The following is a 20,989-nucleotide window of genomic DNA, read 5'->3' on the forward strand; positions in this document are numbered from 1 at the left end:
AATCACGCGCATTGATTTTCGGTTATCTAAATGACAAAAATGTGCATTAAACCTTTAAATATTCGTTGTATTTTGTTGGATTTCTGAAATATTCTAAATTTAAAGAAATTTTAATCATTATTAGCGGTTAATAACGTGAATAAGACACATTTTGGAACTATTTGATACCGCGGATGCGATGTGGTTTTACTTGATTGACAGGTGACCTCCTGGCGTTATTTTGTCCCATAGAGAAGCACGCCATCTTAGATTGTGTGTAGATTTCAGTCAGAGGAACGTACGGTTCGACTAACAAAGTGAAGAAATTTCACCGTTTTCGTGAAAGGAGGACATACTTAAAGAATAAAATAAGGTTCTGGAAACTCAGAAGTAGTGGTAAGTCGAGTAATATTGGTGTTTACTGGGCGTTAGCATTCAAAAAATTGTAATTAACTGTAGCGTTTTGTGTGATGGGCTAGGCCCGTATTTACGTACTACCACTGCCATGACTGCACTACACACTCAGCATGCCAGTTTACATGATGAAGTACATTTCGTGCATTAGTACACTCTTTACCTATGAAGTAATATAGACCTACTTGACCAATGCATGTATTGTAGTACATGAGTAATACTATATACTGACTATTATTATCAAGGCATTAGCCAGAGCCTCGGGGTGGGTGTCATTTGGATGCCCTGTTTTCAACCCGGGTTTTCAATTTTTTTATTTGGACACCCTAAAATTCAGATTTTTATAATGGAGTGAATAAGAAGTGGACACCCTGATTTTGTAGAATAAGGTATTTTGGACACCCTAAAGACACTCTGGCTAATGCCTTGATTATTATATTCACAATGTTCATGTAGTGTGTAATGCATGAATGTGTATACTGCGACATATAAATAAGAAATATATGAAATATGTCTTTTTACGATCGATGCTATACTAGTAAAGACTGCGGAACTCAGTCTTCAAGTTCAATTGATAGTCAGTCCGTCAGGTACATCAATCATTCTCTTGATCGGGCTGACATCACACAGGGAAAAAAGCCTTGAATGTGCGCATGTGCAGTTCCCCTTGCTTTGACAGTTGGAATCCGTTCGTATCGCATATCGGTCGGATCTCCGGTGTATAAAAATGCACCGGGATATACAAATGTAAACACTGACATGACTGATAAAAATGCTATGTATTGGCTTACTTCACCAGCACATATTAATAAGCGTGTCATTATTTAAGTTTTATTGTACTATTACCTACCTGTCTGCACTTTCGATGCATACGATCCTAACATTATAAAGGAAATACATGTATCAGCTAAATATTCGCAAGTTTTTTAGAGCTGGATCCGCCTGCACATGCTATTATTATTGTAGCTGTTTGCGCCGTGCTGATGGTGAAACAGTCTCAACCTACGAGGGCATTTCACACACGTAAATTGTTCTCATTAATGACTGAATAACGTTTTGTGGGGTTGAGAATATTATTGACGTAACAGGCTCATGTGATAAGCAATTAGTTTTTAACCAATGAGGTGGAGCGTTTTAGCTGCGTTGGACTTGTCTCTGTTATGTTAGGGTTTTTAGTACAAACCTAATTTAACAATACAAAATATTGATATAGTGTTATAAAATAGTCCAAAAACAAATCGGCAGTTAATGAAGAAGTAATTTCTGATACTGTCAGTAGCAATTAGAAAAATGTATTATTTTTAAGAGTTTTGTTTATTAATACACATGTCTAGGGAAATTGAAATTACAAACTAGAAACAACAGTCAATTTTACTTCGTGAACTGACAGTTGAATCATCGCTGATCAATGGAAAAATGGGAGCAATTTTAGTGATGAAATATCCACGCAATTGCACTTGAAATGCGAAGTACTACTGAGAATTATGTTGGGAACGTGTATAGTAACAAATTGGTAGGTCATGTTATGTGGAAATTGGTATTTGAGGGTATGCTTATATTGAAGCAGTCAGTGGCCTATTGTATGAAGTATACGGTGTTATTTACATGTTTATTTACAAACTACATTCAGATACGAAAGGACACTAGCTACGAACGCGAGGGCATCCGCGAGCAAATTCGTAGCTAGTGTTTCTCGAGCAAGTGCAAAGGAGACCATGTTCCCGGATGTCCGACCGAGTGAATATCATGACTATCATTTGAAGACTGAGTTCTAAATCTTATGATACCCATGCACTAGAGCTGAACCGATGATTGGTATCGGCCATCGTATCGGTGCCAATTGTACTCCTGTTGTCAAAAATCGTATCGGTAAAAAAAAAATTGCGGTACCATTGATTTGTCGATTGTCAGGCAATGTCAACTACAGATGTTTTAAATTATGGTCCGCCAAGTTTCACTATCCATGCTATCACCAATACAATAACATTGCCGATTTTGACAACAAAATAAACAAAAAGTGATGTGTATTCTGGATTAAACCAGCTTTTAATAAATTGTGCATGTACTTTATTAGCATCAAATATCATGAAACATCAGATTCAGATACAGCAACTTTAAAACAATCTAAATATTCAAAGTGAAAGTCTGATTCAATAATTAACAAATACGCACACACACACCCTCACCCCCCGCCAATTTTAAAATTCGCAGCCTGCACTACACACAGCAGCATGTTCAATAACGTCGTGAATACATGTACGTTCCGTCATTCAACCACAATTCCTTGCGGCAGTTAGTGATGATCACTTCCTGGTTGCCTAAAATATGGTGTATTATTGCCGATGCTTCGAAATTATGAACAATTATTAGGGGGCAAGTGTGATTAAATATGATGCAAGTCCGTTTAGTTTGTTTTGTTTTTTTGTTTTGACTTTTGAGAACTAGAATGCCTTATTTTATTTGTCATTACCATTTTTCGGAATTTCAAAAGGGTCTAAAGTTAACAGACGACCTTTAACAATGCAAATATTTCCTTTTTAAATAAGGGCTCATAATTTAACACTCTTCGGCTACTGTACCAATGCCAGAAGTAACTACAAATTACACATCAGCTATCATATCGTTAGGGAAAACCCACATCGGTACAGCTCTAATCAGGTGGTATGCGCCATGCATTCTCTAAATTCAGTAAATTTTCATCGTCAACTGTGTAATTGAATGGGATTATTTTGACATTTTAAAACGCTTAAAATATCACATAAACAAATAGGCCTATGTTAATAAATAATATAAATACAAGCTAAACCCGTTGAGGGTCAATAATGAACCCCACAAAACTAACCGAGTATATGGAAAATGCCATACAAGTTGCCGGTTCTATCATGCCATTGGCCGCCTGCCTCTAATGTTCAATAATTGTTCACGATATTGTTATTATCATCGATCGCGATAAATTTTCATTATCGCGATCGGGATGATATGTATGATGTACATGTAGTTTGACAGGCCACAATATTTTGATGGTAAAAATATGTTTTCAAAAAATATGAAATCCGACACAAGTCAAGGGGGTGAGCAATTAGAAGCTGCGCTCAATGAAATGTGCACGAGATTTAACGCATCCAAATGCAAAGTAATGAGGGTGTCCAGGAAAAGACAACCAAGTTCTGCGAAGAATTCTTATTTCTATGCTGGGTGAAACCTTGGAAGAAACTGCGGAGGATAAGTACCTCAGTGTCTTCATACAAAATAACCTGAAATGGGACAAGCAGGGGTAGCGTTAACCCCCGATCGGGGGTGAATGACCCCTAAATTTAAAAAATATTAATTTTTCACCCTCCATATATTGGGAATGTGCAAGCTCGGGAGTGAACTCTGACCGACCCTACTTTTGGACCTTACTCCTACCCCTGACTACACTGCAAAATATTTTTTCGCCGGGTACCCGGGCACAAAATTACCTGAAAATGCCAGGCCTAGCAGTAGTGCGCAATCGCCCTCGCGCGCCTCAAACTAAAAAGTCGAAGGACAAGGCCTACACTCACTGCCACTTAATAATCAGGGTAAAAATGTGCATAGTTGGATGTGGACAACTTAGGACTTCCCAAGAACTATAGCTTCAAATTTCCACACAATAGTTTGAAGTCTGAAGCTTTTGTATTTTTGGGGTGACATGTTTTGCATATGTTGCAATGTGTCGCATGTTATCTCTTATCTTTTAGACCCAAATTTAGTTTTTACTTCATTCTGAGTGCAATTTGACTTGTATCCCAATTCACTCTACTGCATGCATCACTACTGTCATATAATGTACTGTATCAAAAGACTGTGTGATTTTGTTATTAATAGTGATATTAAAGATTCTCTGTGAAATAACTGATATTGATTTTGAGGCAATACTGCAATAACAAAGACATTAAAAATGAAACTACAGGATAGAACATAGTGAATACCGTACAACATAATTATGAAGCCTAAAAATTAACATAACATATATTATTATCATGTTGTGAAAGTCGGTTCTATGTTCAGGATCCGATGGTGATACTGATAGTGACTTCCAGACATTCCAGTGGACCTGTATTATGTATGAAGTCTTGGTTTATTTGGAACTGGATAACTGAACAAGATCAGCCATGCAAATCCCACATTTTCACCTCCTGAGGTCAGGTGAGGTTAACAGGAAGCTTAACCTTCAACATGATTGTAATGACTAATTAGGACAGTCCTAGTGAAGAAAGTTTGGTTTTATTCAAAGAAATGATAATTTTTCAAATTGAACAATTAATCTACAAATTAAACAGCAGAAAAAAATAGAACCTCAGAATTGCAGCTTCAGCTAACGATGTCAGGTTAATTAATGAACATAAGAAGTATAATTATTGAATTCTAATGCATGGGATTCGGGGTTAATGAGTTCAGATCAGTGAGGATTTGGGTAATTACCTGTTTTCAATTAGAAATTTTATGTGATTTACGTGGTTGTCAACCCTTGTGGTTGATAACTTGATGATACCATTTTGTTATGTCCAGACTAGGACCAGGGTTGATGACCAATCAAGGAGCCATGTGATGAGTCTAAAAGATAAATGGAATTAAGATGGGTGAGAACAGAACTTTTCCCAAACTATAAGGGGTCACCAAGCTCAAAATTTATATGAGAACAATATGGGACATGTACTGTCATACTAGTGAGTGACTGACCTTAGTGACCTTACTTAGATCTGTGTTGTGACACACAATTTTGACCATTGACATGCTGCTTCAAGTTCAACCACTCAAAAATAAGGCAGATTTCAAAAGGGTAGGGTTGGGCACTTATGAAAAGATGTGGAAAAAAATTCATGCCAAAGATGAGAAAATTGCTGCCTCAATGTTTCAGCTTTGGTAAAAGTGCATCCTCATGCCTGACCGACCGACCGCCCAGTTACTCAGTAGGCCAATGGTGAGTATCTGTAGCGTCACCAGGTTTTCGAAAACTGAGTGGGCACAAACTTGCGAATATACAGTTTACCTACAAAAAATGTTTTTCCGATGAGTGTTCTTGCCAAGAAAGTCACTGTGGTACCAGCCAAAATTTCTGAAATTGTTTTACTGGGAGAAATTTTGCATGCAAACATACAATTTACAAGCAGGGACGGATGATGCACTGACGGACCACGATTACTGGGGAGGGCGGGAGAGCATCATTCCAGCTCTGAAAACTTGGTAACACAGGATGATCAGATAGCTTTTATTTTTTTCTTTTCAGTCAGTTGCAACTCGTAATTTGTCCAACTGAAGGGCCTGTATTCTGTTCCAGATATTCTTGATACTAGACTCAAACAAATATTTGTATGGATCCTTTCTATTCATGTGCACATTGTATTGACTGGTTGGCCTAGTACACTGACCCTTGCCTGCATGCCACATGTGTTAAAAGAAGAGAAAAGAAGTTATTTGTTATTGTGGTCAGGTCAAGGATGAAGCTCTGAACCTGAACTTGCAATAATAATGATACCATGTCTACAGTGTGGCTGTGCTTGTTGATAATAGAGGCTATGATTAATGGTGATTTTGACAATCTTGCTTACCTAACTTACACATAGGCCTACATTATGTAAAAATAACATGTCAACTGCACATCTTGTTCATCATTTTCACATTCGGAGTCAAACCAAAACAATACTTTATTATAATGTCACTATCAAGGTCTTGAGAAAATAAATTTGGTAAGAAATTTTTAAACAAAATTCCCAGTCAACACATTTCTCTGTGATACTTTTAAAAATGACCCTTGAAAAGTGGATACAGAAGAACAGTATTTCCTTGATTAGTCACCCCTCCAATTCAAAGCCCCACCACTTTTTTTTCAACCAAAATGTTTTAGAAAATGCTGATATTTCCATGTTATCTTGTGAAGTAAGCTTACCAAGTTACATACATCGTAGCTAATGGTGTCGGTAATTGACGAAATTCTGGTCGTAAACCCAGAAGTGAACCGAAAATCATCGTTCCTAAGGTCATAGTTCGTCATTTCAATGTGAGTTTTAAGCTTATCTAATAATTTTAATGGGAATTATCATTCTAAAAATGACCTCTAATAAACGACCCCCCCCCCTTTGGAAAATGCAACGCCCCGGGGGCAACTATTTCAGGAAATATGGTACTTTCCTAGTTCATGACTAGTAAAAAAAATGGACCAAATCAGTTTCTAAATACCGTACGGTACCAAGTTAGCGGATAAACTAGTTTGGGCTAGCCATATTAGCATGATTGTGACAGAGAAATGTGGTGACCAGGGTGGTTGACCATGTTGAAGCATTCTTGTGCCAGTGTCATTAATACTGCGAATATAAAATAGCCCTATTGTTTTGAGCGGCTCATACATGTAATTAAACTGATGCAAATCACATTCTGTTCACCAGCACTGCACAGTCTGCACTCTGGTATACATATGCATTTATATGTGCACATAATGGTCATTGGTCATCATGTGCATGGTCTTAAAATATGACCCCAGAGTGTCATCAAATTCCCAGAAAGGCACTTCAGTTTCCATGAAGAGGTCACTGACCTGTGTGAAAATAAAGCACATTTGACCAAGGATCTCTGAAATGTGCTACAATGATAGCCTCACAATTTAGCCAACCTCCTACCCTCTTCCCCACCTCGTAAAATTTAAACATATAAATGTGGTGAATACAATAACCTACATGTTTGTACGAAATGTTTATCAAACATTTCTAGAGCATGTTATATATACTTGAAGTAAGTAAACTAACCAACGCACTGAATGGTCTATTGTTCTATTGTGTCCGATTTGAGCGCTGACATATTGGAAAATGTTGCCAATCAATATTCATGAGAGTGTACATTCAACGTCCAATTTTCGAAATTGGGTGGGGTGTGCTTGGCAGGTGTAAAATACATCTGACTGGGCGTTTTTAAATACGTAACGCATAAAGGTATTGACATCATCGAATGGCTGCCTATAGTGCTGCTAGTGTTAGGCCTATGTGTGTGTGTGGGGGGTGTTTAGTTTCTATAATAATTATTATAAGGCCTACATTTGTTTGTCATTCCTTTCTTTTCCTTTCTCTGTACTTGCTAAAGTATCACTCCCTCTTCTTATCTCCCTTCTCTTCTCCATCCCCTCTTACGTTTTGTCCCCTCTCATTCCTATAATTTTCCTTACCTTTCTATTTATTAACGTCTATTTATTTATTTCTCTTTATTTCGTCCTCTTTCTCACTTCCTCCAGTCCCCTCTCATTCTTCGTATCCCCTCCTCCACCCTCATCCCCTCCCAAGACCTCTCACAGAAGAGCTGCCCCCCCCCTTCAGTACGCCACTGTTTATGACATTCTCCTTCTTAAAATAAAATATAATACTAGAGCAACTGTGCCCTTTGCAAGGGCACGAGGTAAGTTAGGCGGATGACTGTGACGATCTGATCAAGCAGCAATACTGTGCTGGATAGTATTAATTTTAATAAGACTTTCATTAATTGCCGTTTTAATATAGGGGCCTACCTTGATCGTGGCAAGCTGGCATTTTGAAAACTTGACCTTTGACCTCTGGATGACCCCTTAATGACATTACATGTAAATGAATTTAAAAAAATTTAAATCATGTTAAGAATGTCATAAGGATCATTGCATTTAAATTTCAGCTCAATTGAAGCATTTTGAAAACTTGACCTTTGACCCTTTATTACCCCTTAATGACATTAAATGAATTTTAAAATATTTTCAACATGTATAGAATGTCATAAGGATCATTGCATTTAAATTTCAGCTCAATCGAGCTTTTTGGAAAACTTGACCTTTGACCCCTTTATGAGCCCTTAATGACCTTAAACGAATCTTACAATGTCTTTTAAATGTTTAGAATGTCATAAAGATTGTTGCATATAAATTTCAGCTCAATTGGAGCATTTTGGAAAACTTGACCTTTGGCCCCTTTATGACCCCTTAATGACCTTAAATGAATCTAAAAATATTTTTTAAATGTTTAGAATGTCATAAGGATCATTGCATTTAAATTTCAGCTCAATCGGAGTATTTTCTGTTTAAATGACCTTTTTGACCCCTGTGACCTCTGGATGACCTCTGATGTTAAACAAATCCATAACATTTGTAGCCAGCTACCCAATACTGCTTGTGACTGAGTTTGGTCGAAATCCGATCAAGGATGTGGAAGAAGTAGCAAATTGTGAGAAAGAAGAAGAAGAAGAAACAAAGAAATGGCAAGAAAGAAATAAGTTAGGCTGCCCGCCTAACTTAAAAATGTCAATTTGTGAAACAACTTTTATATAGGCCTATACCGGTATACTTATTATATGTTACATGTATACGTAGCTATTTAATACCATTATTGTACTATATATATAGAAATGCCTACATGGCAGCCTTGATATGTAATCATTCAGCAAGCGCATTCAATTTATTTAAATGAAGCACCTAATGTCAGTGGGGTGACAACGGACTATACATTAGCGGCTAATGTGTGCCTTTTGTGCTTACGGCTACTCAATCACACCCTTGGGTTTCATCGTAACAATAGGTACTTTTCGTTCCATTGGGCGCTTTCACGCGACTTTCATTTGATCACTTATTGACAGTGCTCTGCTAGGTAAAGCGTTAATACACTGTCGGGTCAGCTTACCGATTTAATGGCGGAAGCTCTTTGTCCCAAACAAAAGGTACCTTTCGATGAATAGCTTGTCAGATTTCAAATCGGCACAAGGTTTCAATGCGTTACGTAATCTATTTCTTCTCCATCTTTTAATAGCTCCATGAAACTAACCATTACCAATATTTTCAAGTAGAGGCAGAACCTTTGATCAGTGTGAGAGAGGATTTTACCAAATTAGATTGGGAGGTGTGTGTTGTAGCCTTGCGGCTATTCATATTAGAAAATGGTTGGTTTGGGAATGCATCCATGGTCTTATCTGATTCTATCCAAACCTGAAATAAATAAAATCCCAATCTTCGTATTAAAATGTGGTCCATTGATTGGTCAGGGTAGGAAATGTTGCAAAAAATATAGAGATCTACAAATTCTAGAGTGCATCGAATGATGAGTGTTTTTTAGTATGTTTTCTTTGTTCTGACCTCACCTTGAATCAAGGAAGCATGTGATATAATTAAGTAAAAAGAAGAAATTAAGTTTTGATCCAATAAATCAGTTAATTTCATGCACAAACAGTAATTTTGGTTTTAAAAAAGGTTGTCAAACATAGGGCTAAGCATTAACAGCTGAAATTTTAGAGAAAACACGGATGAAATCTCAACCAGGTCAAGTGACCTGGCGAAGGGGGTTGCCAGAGATAGTAGGTCGGGGAGTTTTACAGGGCAGGCAAGTGTAGCCAACAATCGGACATTACCCTGATCGGAACCGACTGTAACAAGGTCTTTATCATGGTTCATCTGCCCTGCGTTTTGTTCCAGATGAGCCATGGCGAGAGCGGATTCGGGTTTTTTTTTGGGGGGGAGGAGAAGGGAGTTCTGCAGATTTTGAACCAAAGGCAAAGTCATTGAACCAGTGTGCCAAGCTAACGCTGTTCTCCCGACTGATCCAAATTATTTCTGCCACTGAGGCTGACAAGTTTAAAAGAAACTCAAATCTAAAATAGCTTACCGGTATACATCAATATAAATTCATTTCATTTTCAAGAATATTCACATTCAGCAATCAGCATAAAATTAAAAATTGATATTTCTTGTGTTCAATAATTCATGATAACAAGAGTGTATGAAAGCAATTTGAAATGTGTGAATTTTCTAGCACGCGGGCTGTACATCATTTGTACATCCTGCAGCCCGTCCCTGTACAGTACTCTCTGCAGTTGCATCCGTTTATAAAACCAATGGGTTATTTATGCAAACCAATTTATTTCATAACACTCAATGTGCAGCTGAAATAAATGCCATAGGTAGGGGCTTATTCATTATAATTGCATATCACATTCACTGCATGCAGTATACTCTAGATACATGGCTTGAGGAAATAAAATAGCTTTTCAAGATATTTTCGTAATGGTTCAATTTTACGGAAATATTATGTGGAGGAGGCAGATGAGACGGTTTTAATGTACGGCTGGGTGAGGTATCACATTACTTCAGAATTTGAAGATGTTGATGTTTTAATTACCCAGTACTTCTCGTTTACATTGATGATGTAGACAGACTCGTTCATTGTCTCAATTTCAAATCTAATTTTGGACAGAGCTACAGATGTAACCAGGAACTTCTCACATTGGAATTGGGTAATGTGCGATTGTGTGCATGGATAATTTCAAGTGTTAAAGCGCTCCAAAGACTCCAAGTATTGTACGTACAATATTGTATGTAACATATCTACGTTATTTAATCTATTGCCATTCTATTTCCAGTAATGTTTAAGTTCTAATCGAATGTTTGATGACGAAAAATCGATAATATGTTACATATAATATCTAGCAGAAATATATTATCGATTTTACGCCATCAAACCGCAGGTTCGCTTTTGCATACCTGCATACTGCATATTTTTAGAGTTTCTTTGTGGCGAGTTGTAAGCATCAAATATTGCATGATTGGGCATATATCGTAAACAAAATATAAACACATGCAGATATAAACACTTTTGTTCGATCCTTGGGCAGACATCTCAAAATTTGTGAGAGATGCTAATTAGATTGCATCATCTGTGCAATGCTCTGTGTCATGAGTCATTTTCTGGGTGTCTGTATACATGTATGATCAGTCTAAAATGATTCAGTCAGCATCACCTTAACATAGGCACCGGAGTTTCGCGCGATTTAAAACGGCAAAATGCGCTGGCCACTTTTCAAAATGCGCGAAAATGCGCCAAAAAATAGGTCAAAAAGCGCTAAAATGCGTGATCCCATGTTATCAATGCAAAACACGTAAAAACATCGGTAAAACCATGGCCTGTCAATCAATTACTTAACGACTTCCGTTCATTTCCAGTTTCTGGAAAAATGAAAAATAAAGATGGCGACCATCACAAATCGTCGATCGAAATGTCGAAAGCAAGGGCAAATTTCCCCACATTATGCTTGGTTTAATGATCGTTATTTGTATTTTGATGTACATAAGTGAAGTTAGAACCAATACTGCGTTAATTTTCTTGTAAATGCTGCCGATTTGGGGCATAAAATCGTAAGTTTTAACTTTAAGCTTATCGATGGGTCAAAATCGTGAACATTCTCGATGGAACCCAAAATGCGCTTTGGACACCCAAATGCGCGAAAATGTGCGCTTTTGCGCGAACCGCGCAAAACTCCGGTGCCTACCTTAACATAAACTATTTTATTTAGCACATGTCTGTCCTTGCCTCCTTGGCAAATATACAACAAAATACACATTGTTTATGTAGATTAGTGATATCATATCCCATAATGCCTATCTTTGGATGGTCTATGTTTTTTACCCTGGTACAGGTATAAGGTGGAATGCCACACTGAATGATGGGACATACTATGAAATCCAGATTTATTCGAAATATAGTTTGTATTCAAAATCTAGCAGTAAACCTGAGCCCTAACATTTGGTGAAGGGGTAAAGGGGAGAGGGGTATAATTAACCAGAGGAAAAGTTAGTATCATAGGCCTATTAATAGGAACACAGGAACGTGGTATGGTAATTTTGTATATGAATGAGTGTTCATGAACTATAAATGAGGTAGGGTTTTTGTTTTTACTTCAATGTAAAATTTGCATTGTTAGTAGTTTCAGTCTTTTCCTACAGAAAGGAGCATAAGCAGGCCCCTTTTCTTTTCTTTTTCAAAATACGAGATTATGAGGGATAACTCCCTTAAAGTACTGCAAAAAAATGTACGAAGCCTTCCTAAAGCAGGCCTAAAGCATTCCAAAATAATTTAAAAATTAAAAAAAGCTGACAAATCTCACAAATCTCAGAGGGAGAGTACGAGAACCAAAACGTTGATTTTTTTCGGCCTACAATGGTGCCATGTAATTCATAAATAGTAAACATTTGGTGACCCCTTTTTGTTATTCAATTCTAAAGGGACTCATCAGTATAGTTAGTTCCTGTTTAATTTATAGGTTGATAACATTGCTTGTTTGCAATGATACATTTTTATTAATAAAAATAGGAAATGGTACTGGATAAACCATACACATATATGGATAGTGTTTAAAGTCTGTTTGGATAATTATGTAGCCTTGGGGAAGTCCAGTAAAACTGTTAAGGTGACAGTGCATCTACTACATATCTTGGGGTGTTTTTATTTTCAAGTTATTTTAACGAAGTACACACACTCATTATAAACCTAACAAAATGAAAAATATCAACAAATTAAACGGAAGTGCACACCCATCCACCCTCTCCATGCACGCCACCACCACAAAGCTCGTACCAACATCTCCAAAACATGCTCTCCAAATAAAGTAGCTTTAATATATTTTATATAGGCCCTACTCGCCACTAAGAAACTCTAAAAATATGCAGTATGCAGGTATGCAAAACGAACCTGCTGTCATCAAAGATTCGTTAGAACTTAAACATTACTGGAAATAGAATGGCAATAGATTAAATAACGTAGATATGTTACATACAATATTTTACGTACAATAAAAAGTCTGAATACTGCTTTAGAGCCAGAAAGCCTTAACTCACAACTGATTCCTTTTGTGAGTTACGGCTTTCTGGTTCTGAACCATCGATTTGGATTATAATTTTTCAAAAACAGGGAGCACATTTTGAAATTTTTGTTGTATGAACAATTGAACATGATAAAGTGAAGGTTTCCTCCCAGCATACGTCATTGTCTAAAAACGTTGCTTTCGAAGTCCAGTGCTGCGGTGGAGTTAGTTTTAACAGGGCAAACCATCTCGTTAAAAAGACATTGATGGCTTTGGTGGTGATGCTATCTGCCATTGCCATTTGGCAGTGGTCCATCTTGGCAGAGGAGATGATTTGATAAGATTGGAAGGGTTTCCTGTGCGCTTTGTCAATTTCTTCATCATACCGGTCACTGCCTTCTTCACTGCATGTACAAATGTATTACTATACAATGTAGTATGCTGGCTCAGGATCTATAAGGCCTATTTATTTTTTGTTTTTACGGGAGGGGGTTGCCTGATTTTCTTTTTCATAAAATAATCATTTGGCTTGCAAGTAAAAATTGTCCATTGTCCCCAGTTGTCTTTTGGGGGCTTGTTTTAAAATTATGTTGACAATTTGATTATTCAATTTTCTTTCGTAATATTGTATCATTTTATTCATTTTTGACTTTTTGGCTCTGAGCGGAGCTTATCAGTGCCTTTGTCATGCAACTAACTAGCATTCATTTTCAGGCCACAATACGCTGTTGGTTTTTATGCTAAGGATCATTTAATGACTGATATGAAGACTTAAGTTTCGCTTTCTAAGTTTGGCTAAGTTATTTTTGAATCGATTGCACTCCAGATTTTATTGAAATTCAGGCGATAAAAGTATTATTTTTGGGTAAAAAGACCAAAATAGTCACGATAATCGAGTTATATCTTGGTTCCCTGTGTGTGCTAGAGATTATTCTGGTCTGTATAATTTAAGATGCGTAATACAGACGGAAACCAATGGAGGTACATTTCTTAAGATTTAGTTCAGATCAGAAATTATTTGACTACTTCTTAACTATTTCTTTATAATTTAAATAAAGAGATAGGTAAGGAATGTCAAAAAATAGTCAAGAACATGTCTGAATCTTGAATAAATCCCCGAATAAATCTGAACAAATGACTTTTCTGGGGGACTATTTGGCTTGCGCAAGTGCCGTACGCAAGCACTGTGCCGATTTTTTTGTTAAAGGTCACGCTTTTTACCGATAAGCTGCGATGCTCAACAAACTTCGTACTTTTCTATGAGGCTATTTTGAACCAATAAATCGATTAGTTTTTCTTGATTGATGACATCACCATTTCTGAACCAATCAGCAAACAGTTTTGTGTGATTGATCGATTTTGCAGTAGTCTCCATAGCAGTTAGTTTGGTTCCGCCCTTCCACACAAACATTTTTGTGGAGGGAGCGTAACCAAACTGGCTGCATAGGAGACTAAGTTCACTGACCCACTGACCTTGCAAACTCAACCACAGAGAGCTACGATGCATAATCGAGGTGAAAATACGCTAATTTGTTTACCATTCTGAGCTCATGAGCTTCTGGTAAATGTCATTCCGAAGCATTTACGAGCACACCATAATATTTTTTTTATTAAATATAAAGATGTTTATTTAAGTTATTTGTAAAATTCAGCGATGGACTTAATCTAGAAGTGGTTTGATTTTAGTTGTAAACGTGGGACTCGACCGGCATGACAAGTTGAACATGTGAAGTTCCAAATTCGGAAGCCATGTACTACTATTCCATGTACGATTGTACGTAGGTCTCACACAAACTGCTCCGAGGTTATACTGACTACTAGATTGTCTACTTTTGTACTTTCGTAAGTGATGAAATTGAAGAAAAAATCATGAAGTGAAATCTATCAGAAATAAACACTGATGTGTGATGTAGGCTAGTCCTGCTTAATCGGAGTACAGCATCCAGGCAGATCCAGATCCGAACAGAACTTACGATTGTTCGGTTGGACCGGGTTCAACACACATGACACAACAGACATGTCAGGACAGAACAGTTTTGGTGTTTACAAAAAATGCAAATGATCTCAAGTCACAAAATTTGTTATTTTTTGTCTCGCCTCAGTATTTCTGTCTGTCCGGGGTGTGGATGTCCGTGTGTCCGTCCGAGCTGTATCTGGGGAACTGTAAGACCTACGGGACGCTTACTTGGTGGGAGGAAGGGTATCTAAGTTTGTTCAGAATTGTATGTTTTCGGTGAAAAATAATGCAAATTAACATAGCTAATGTGCATAATTTATGCGAAAATCAGCGCAAATTGATAAAATTTCATTTCTGAACTTTGTTCAGGATGGGACTTAGTAATCACTATTTCCGCCTGTGTGTGGGGGTGGGATGTCCGAATGTCCGTCCGGAGCTGTATCTGGGGAACCGTAAGACCCACGGGGACGCTACTTGGTGGGAGGAAGGGTATCCAAGTTTGTTCCGTGTAATCGATATGCTTTTCGGTGAAAATATGCAAATTAGCATAGCTAATTTGCATAATTTATGCGAATATCAGCGCAAATTGATAGCGGCGCATGGTAACGAAACCTTGTGACAGGAATGATACACACCTGCTGATCACCTGATTAGTTTTTGGCGAAAAGTATGCGATTTAGTTGTTAAGTTGCATAATTTATGCGGAACGCTTCTACAAAATGGTTGGAAATCTGAAGAAATCCGCCTTGTGAAGCTGTTTCTGGGGATCCGTAAGAATGCTAAGCCCTATGATGATGAAACGTGGTGGGGGTAGCATGACCAGAGGATCTCGACCTGATTCGATTTTTAGCGCAAAATATGGTAATTACCTACCTAATTTGCATAATTTATGCATAATATGCAAAAACCTTTTTTCTCGGAAACTAGGGGTAGCATAATCTTCATACTTGGTGGGCGGGTGCATCTTGACCCCAGACAGAACAAGTTTGTATTGGTTAGTGGGTGAAGGTCACTCGAGGTCATCCAGGGGTCATCTAAGGTCAAATTACTAAAACTGTCGATGGGCATGAAACTTGGTGGGTACAGTTAACATTTAGAGTCAAATTTTCTGACGGTCATTTTGGGGTCATCCGAGGTCACTTAGGGGTCATCCGAGGTCAAATTACTAAAATCTGTCGTATGAGCATGAAACTTGATGGATACACTTAACATTATGAGTCAAATTTTCGGACGGTTATTTCGGGTCATCTGAGCTCACAAGGGGTCATCTGAGGTCAAATTTCTAAAAACTCGTATGGGCATGAAACTTGGTGGGTACAGTCAACATTTAGAGTCAAAGTTTCGGAAGGTAATTTCGTGTCATCCAAGGTCACCAAGGGGTCATCTGAGGTCAAATTACTAAAAACTGTCGTATGGGCATGAAACTTGGTGGGTACAGTCAACATTTAGAGTCAAATTATCGGACATCATTTCGGGGTCATTCGAGGTCACCAAGGGGTCACCTGAGGTCAAATTACTAAAAACTTGTATGGGCATGAAACTTGGTGGGTACACTTAACATTTAGAGTCAAATTTTCAGACGGTTATTTCGGGGTCATCTGAGGTCACCAAGGGGTCATCTGAGGTCAAATTACTAAAAACTGTTGTATGGGCATGAAACTTTGTGGGTACAGTCAACATTTAGAGTCAAATTTTTGGAAGGTCATCCGAGGTCACCCAGGGGTCATCTGAGGTTAAGTTACTAAAAACTCGCATGGGCATGAAACTTGGTGGGTATAGTCAACATTTCAAGCCAAATTTTTGGAATGTCATTTTGGGGTCATCCAAGGTCACTCAGGGGTCATCTGTGGTCAAATTACTAAAACCTCATGTGGATATGAAACTTATTGATGGATGTATTATGCTCTGCAAATAAGGTATAGCTACCAACCAGCAAGATGTATGATTGCATGTGATCTGGCACATACAATGTATATGATTTCACCTGTTGCACATTCGACTGCAATTACTTTCACATTCAAAAAAGCACAGAGCCACAGCGCCATTGGTGCTCTTGTTTTTTTATAAATTCTTACACAATTTCAAACATTTAAAAATGTGAACAATTTGGCGGGTGTGCTCTACCCAAGAGTACACTCAACTGTGGGCCTGTTTGTTAGTACTTCTAAGGTACAATGTAGCTAGGTCATTTAGTGAAATTCATTTTGTTTACAAAAAGTTGAAGATGTTAAAAAACAACAATAATTTGAGTTGACTATGTGCTGTGTGCATTCTTAATGTAGGCCTACACACAGGGGCTTGCATTGGACATTATTGTAAGCATTCAAAGTCACAAACAGTTCAAAAACAGAAGCAGATTGTGTGTTTTGGACCAGTATCAAATTTGATGGGGGAGCAGTTTCACTTTATCATCACTCAGGTGTACAAAAGATGTAAAGTCTGCACAAAAAGTAACTCAGCTGTTATAAATACGCCTATAGCTTCAGAACTAATAATTGTTTCCAAAATATTTCAACATAGAAAAAAGGACGATTTATTTACGCGCATTTTGGTACCCCATTTGTCCAATTTCGTTCAATATAACATCACAGCAGTGTTTTTAAAGAAGTTTACCCGAATTTAAAAGTTGCAGCTATTTGTATTGATTTGAAGTCAGCACGAAGGTAAATGGAGGTTGTTACGTACCACAGTGCTTGCGTAAACACCATTGATCGCTGTAAACTGCAACTTTAAAATTCAGGTATTTTTCTTTAAAAGCACTACTGTGTTGTTAATATTGGGCGACATTTGACAACTGGGGTATCAAAATGCGCGTAAATAAAGCGTCCTTCTTTCTATGTAGAAATATTGTTATTAGTTCTGAATCTATAGGCGATTTATAACAGCTGAGTTACTTTTTGTGCAGACTTTAGATGAGTATGACCAAGAAAGGACTTGGTGTATATATTTTGAAAGTTCAGAATATAACAAAACAGACGACAAACAACACATCGGAGGTGTTTTCCGAGGAGATGGCAATCGATACTATATTAGCTGAAGCGGCAAATAAAAGACGATCAAAGTAGCAATATTTGACAAATTGATTCCAGAAGTGTCTAAAATTGTCATTTCTCAATTAAGCGAATAATTTTTGTGTCGGTATCTCTTTGCACTACTTTTGAGTGATAATTGACTTCATTGTTCCGCTCAAAGAGAAGTTAAAAGTGCCTGCTTTTATAGAGAAGAGCGGTGTGCTCTGTAAGGCCATGGTAATAATTGTGCCACAATTTCTCCATTGTGTAAAACATGTCAATAATGGCTCCTGCATTTTTTCTTTTATTCATCATGGAAAATATGAAGAGCAAACATATGATTTATAAATATAAATTGCTCCCTGTAGTGAATGTGATGATAACTGTGTGAGTAGTGTACTTTGCCCAGAGCAAGGTACAGAGTATTGTTGTTGGGGAACATTTTTTGTGTGTATTTGTCATAATAATGAATATTGCATATTTTGAATGTAATCATGGGCATACAATGCCTGCATGTAAACATTGCAATACATTGTCTACATTACAAATAGAGCTGCCCACATGTCGGGACTGGAATTACGAGGAGGAAAATTGCACCAGTAGCAAATTCATGCTGGTAGGATTTGTTATTTTCATCTCGCTAAAAAACAAATCTGCAAAACAATTTTGATGGAAGATATCTGGGTTACCGGTAATAGTAATTTTTCAAATTATTCATGATAGAAATGTTTGACTGTTTAAACTAAGTCAGGTGTATAAGGCCATCTATAGAAAAATTGCAATTGAACAACAAATTTTCAGGAACTGCACTGTAATTTGATTTTGAACTTGTGTTAAATTTACAATCAATTATATTGACTAAATAACTGCAGAAAATTGGTAAACATTAGTCCTTTGATTCATTAAAAGGCCTGTACAGGATGAAAAGAAAATTTTGAAATAGTAACCAGAAATCTTTTATTAGCGGTAGGACAATGGGTGTAAAAATAATGGATTATGAAGGTGAGAATGCATGGCTATAGTTCAGCAGCAGAGCATGGCGGCCAAGGCACTATTGGGTCAACTTGACTGATTGTTCCTACTATACCAACTGTTCTATGAATGAGACTAGGGATACCTGTAGGAAGAAAGGATGCTATCCCACAATGCATTGTAATAAAAATGGTCTAGGTGGTACCTATATTGTCCATCTAGGGAGAGAAACTACTGGATACCACACACTCTCGGAAACCAGAGAGGGAACATGTTTTAACATACCTTTGACTCTAAAAGTGGAAATCTTCATAGTGTGTAGGCCTAACTTTTTGTTAACCAATTTTGAACAGTTTGACTTGTGTTTAAATTTGCAATTCCAAGCTTCCGTTGAACTATACACAAAAGGAAATTAAGGAATAAGATCAAACTATTGTTATTTTCACGGTAGATGCTTGGAATGTGAAAAGCATGAAATTAAATGTAGCGCAAAAACATTTACAGTGCCGTAAATACTATGAATAGGCATATATTGTCCATAAGAAGAGAAACTGCTGGGTATCACACTCAGGAGTGGGAAGCTGTTTGATGTCGGCACTTCTGATCGTATTTTCGATCTGTGCCCTCCCCCTCAGTGTGATCAAATTATATGACTCTGTGTGCACATTTTTAGTAGGATTTGGTACAATGTAGGTTTTCTGTTTCTGTATGCATTGTATTATGGGAAGACAAAAAATCCACGCCTGTAGTGAAACCTAACCACCAGTAAAAGCAAGCAAAGCAAAGCAAGTGAAGCAGGGAGTTCACCTCTGGGTAACCCTCCTGCTGTGTGATGCAGGGTCACAATGGCTGGGTCATGTTCAATGATAGGTGGCCTGTGATTGGCTGGCCTGGTGTGGCCTGAATAAGCAAATATTATGTTGCTCCTTTGGGCGTGAAGTGTTGTTTATAAATTTGCGATTGTAATAATTAGTCTGCCATAATTATTAATTAGCTCAGGAAGTATCAGGAGGTCTTACATGTAATTTAAACAAAAGCATGTAGTACAAGATAGCCTAGGTATGATTTCAAACATAATGAAGTGGATTGGGTATAATTTAATTATTAAAAATTAATTTTACACTTTCCACCAGGCTTACTAGTACCACTAGTAGTAGGCCTTTATAGTAGTAGGCTATTTACTAGCAAAAGTTTGCTGCTCATGATTTAATTCCTCTCTGAAGTGTCCCAAGGCAAAGGTCTAAAAATTATTCTACATCCAACCAATGTCAGACACAAGTTTTTTTGTCAGACTGAGTCGGACTGGCCCATCCAAATCTCGAAATTTGTGGACTTGAAAATAAACAAACATGTTCTTTTTTTCCTGGTGTCAAATTCATGCCTAGGCTATTGTAATATTATTAACTTTTCATCTTCGGAATAGGCCTATATAATCTGTTCATGTTCAAGTTCATTATGATTAAATTCATCTTGTGATTCCAATACAATGACACACAAGATCAGTTGTAAGATTTACAAACAAAATCTTTACAAAGGCTATAGCAAAATGTTCAAGAGTGTTTACAAAGCGACATTGCATGGTATTGGCAAGCCAACAAGCTGTTGAGTTGTGAACTAGGAGAAGGCATGCAGACAGCAGCAGCAGTTCAACCTTGCTGGCTGAGGTCATAGAGGTGAAACCTATCAGTCATAATAATGGTATGAGAAGACAGAATCAGTCAATCAACACTGGCTTGACTGCTGGATTTATTGCACTAGTGAGGTCATTATTGGTGTGTTGTGGCTTGGGCCATCAGTGAGTAAATTAGTGATGTGATGTATCAAGAAAGGATTGGGTAGATCATGTTTAATGTGTGCATGTAGAACATGGATATTGTTGGTCTATTTGCAGCCTTTGTATCGGGCACGGAATAAGCATTCATAATTTCTTTAATATTTCTCGACCCAACAAGGGTTAAGAGCAATAAATCTGTGCAATTGATTTGTTTGGAATGGTCTTTCTTTTCTTTTCTTTGCTCTTCTGTTTCTTTCTCCTATCACTATGGACCACAATAGCCTCATC

At 37.4% G+C, this 20,989-nt stretch overlaps 1 protein-coding gene across 1 annotated transcript in view; it reads left to right on the top strand.

Moving 5' to 3' along the window:
• Positions 1 to 220: 220 nt before the first annotated feature.
• Positions 221 to 20,989, top strand: part of LOC140168383 (catenin beta-like) — a 54,589-nt gene continuing 33,820 nt past the window's right edge. Inside the window, 1 exon segment of the mRNA XM_072191761.1 lies at positions 221 to 375. The gene's annotated coding sequence lies outside the window, so the exon portion shown is untranslated.

The sequence above is a fragment of the Amphiura filiformis genome, chromosome 13, assembly GCF_039555335.1.
Source record: "Amphiura filiformis chromosome 13, Afil_fr2py, whole genome shotgun sequence".
Taxonomy (NCBI): Eukaryota; Metazoa; Echinodermata; class Ophiuroidea; order Amphilepidida; family Amphiuridae; genus Amphiura; species Amphiura filiformis.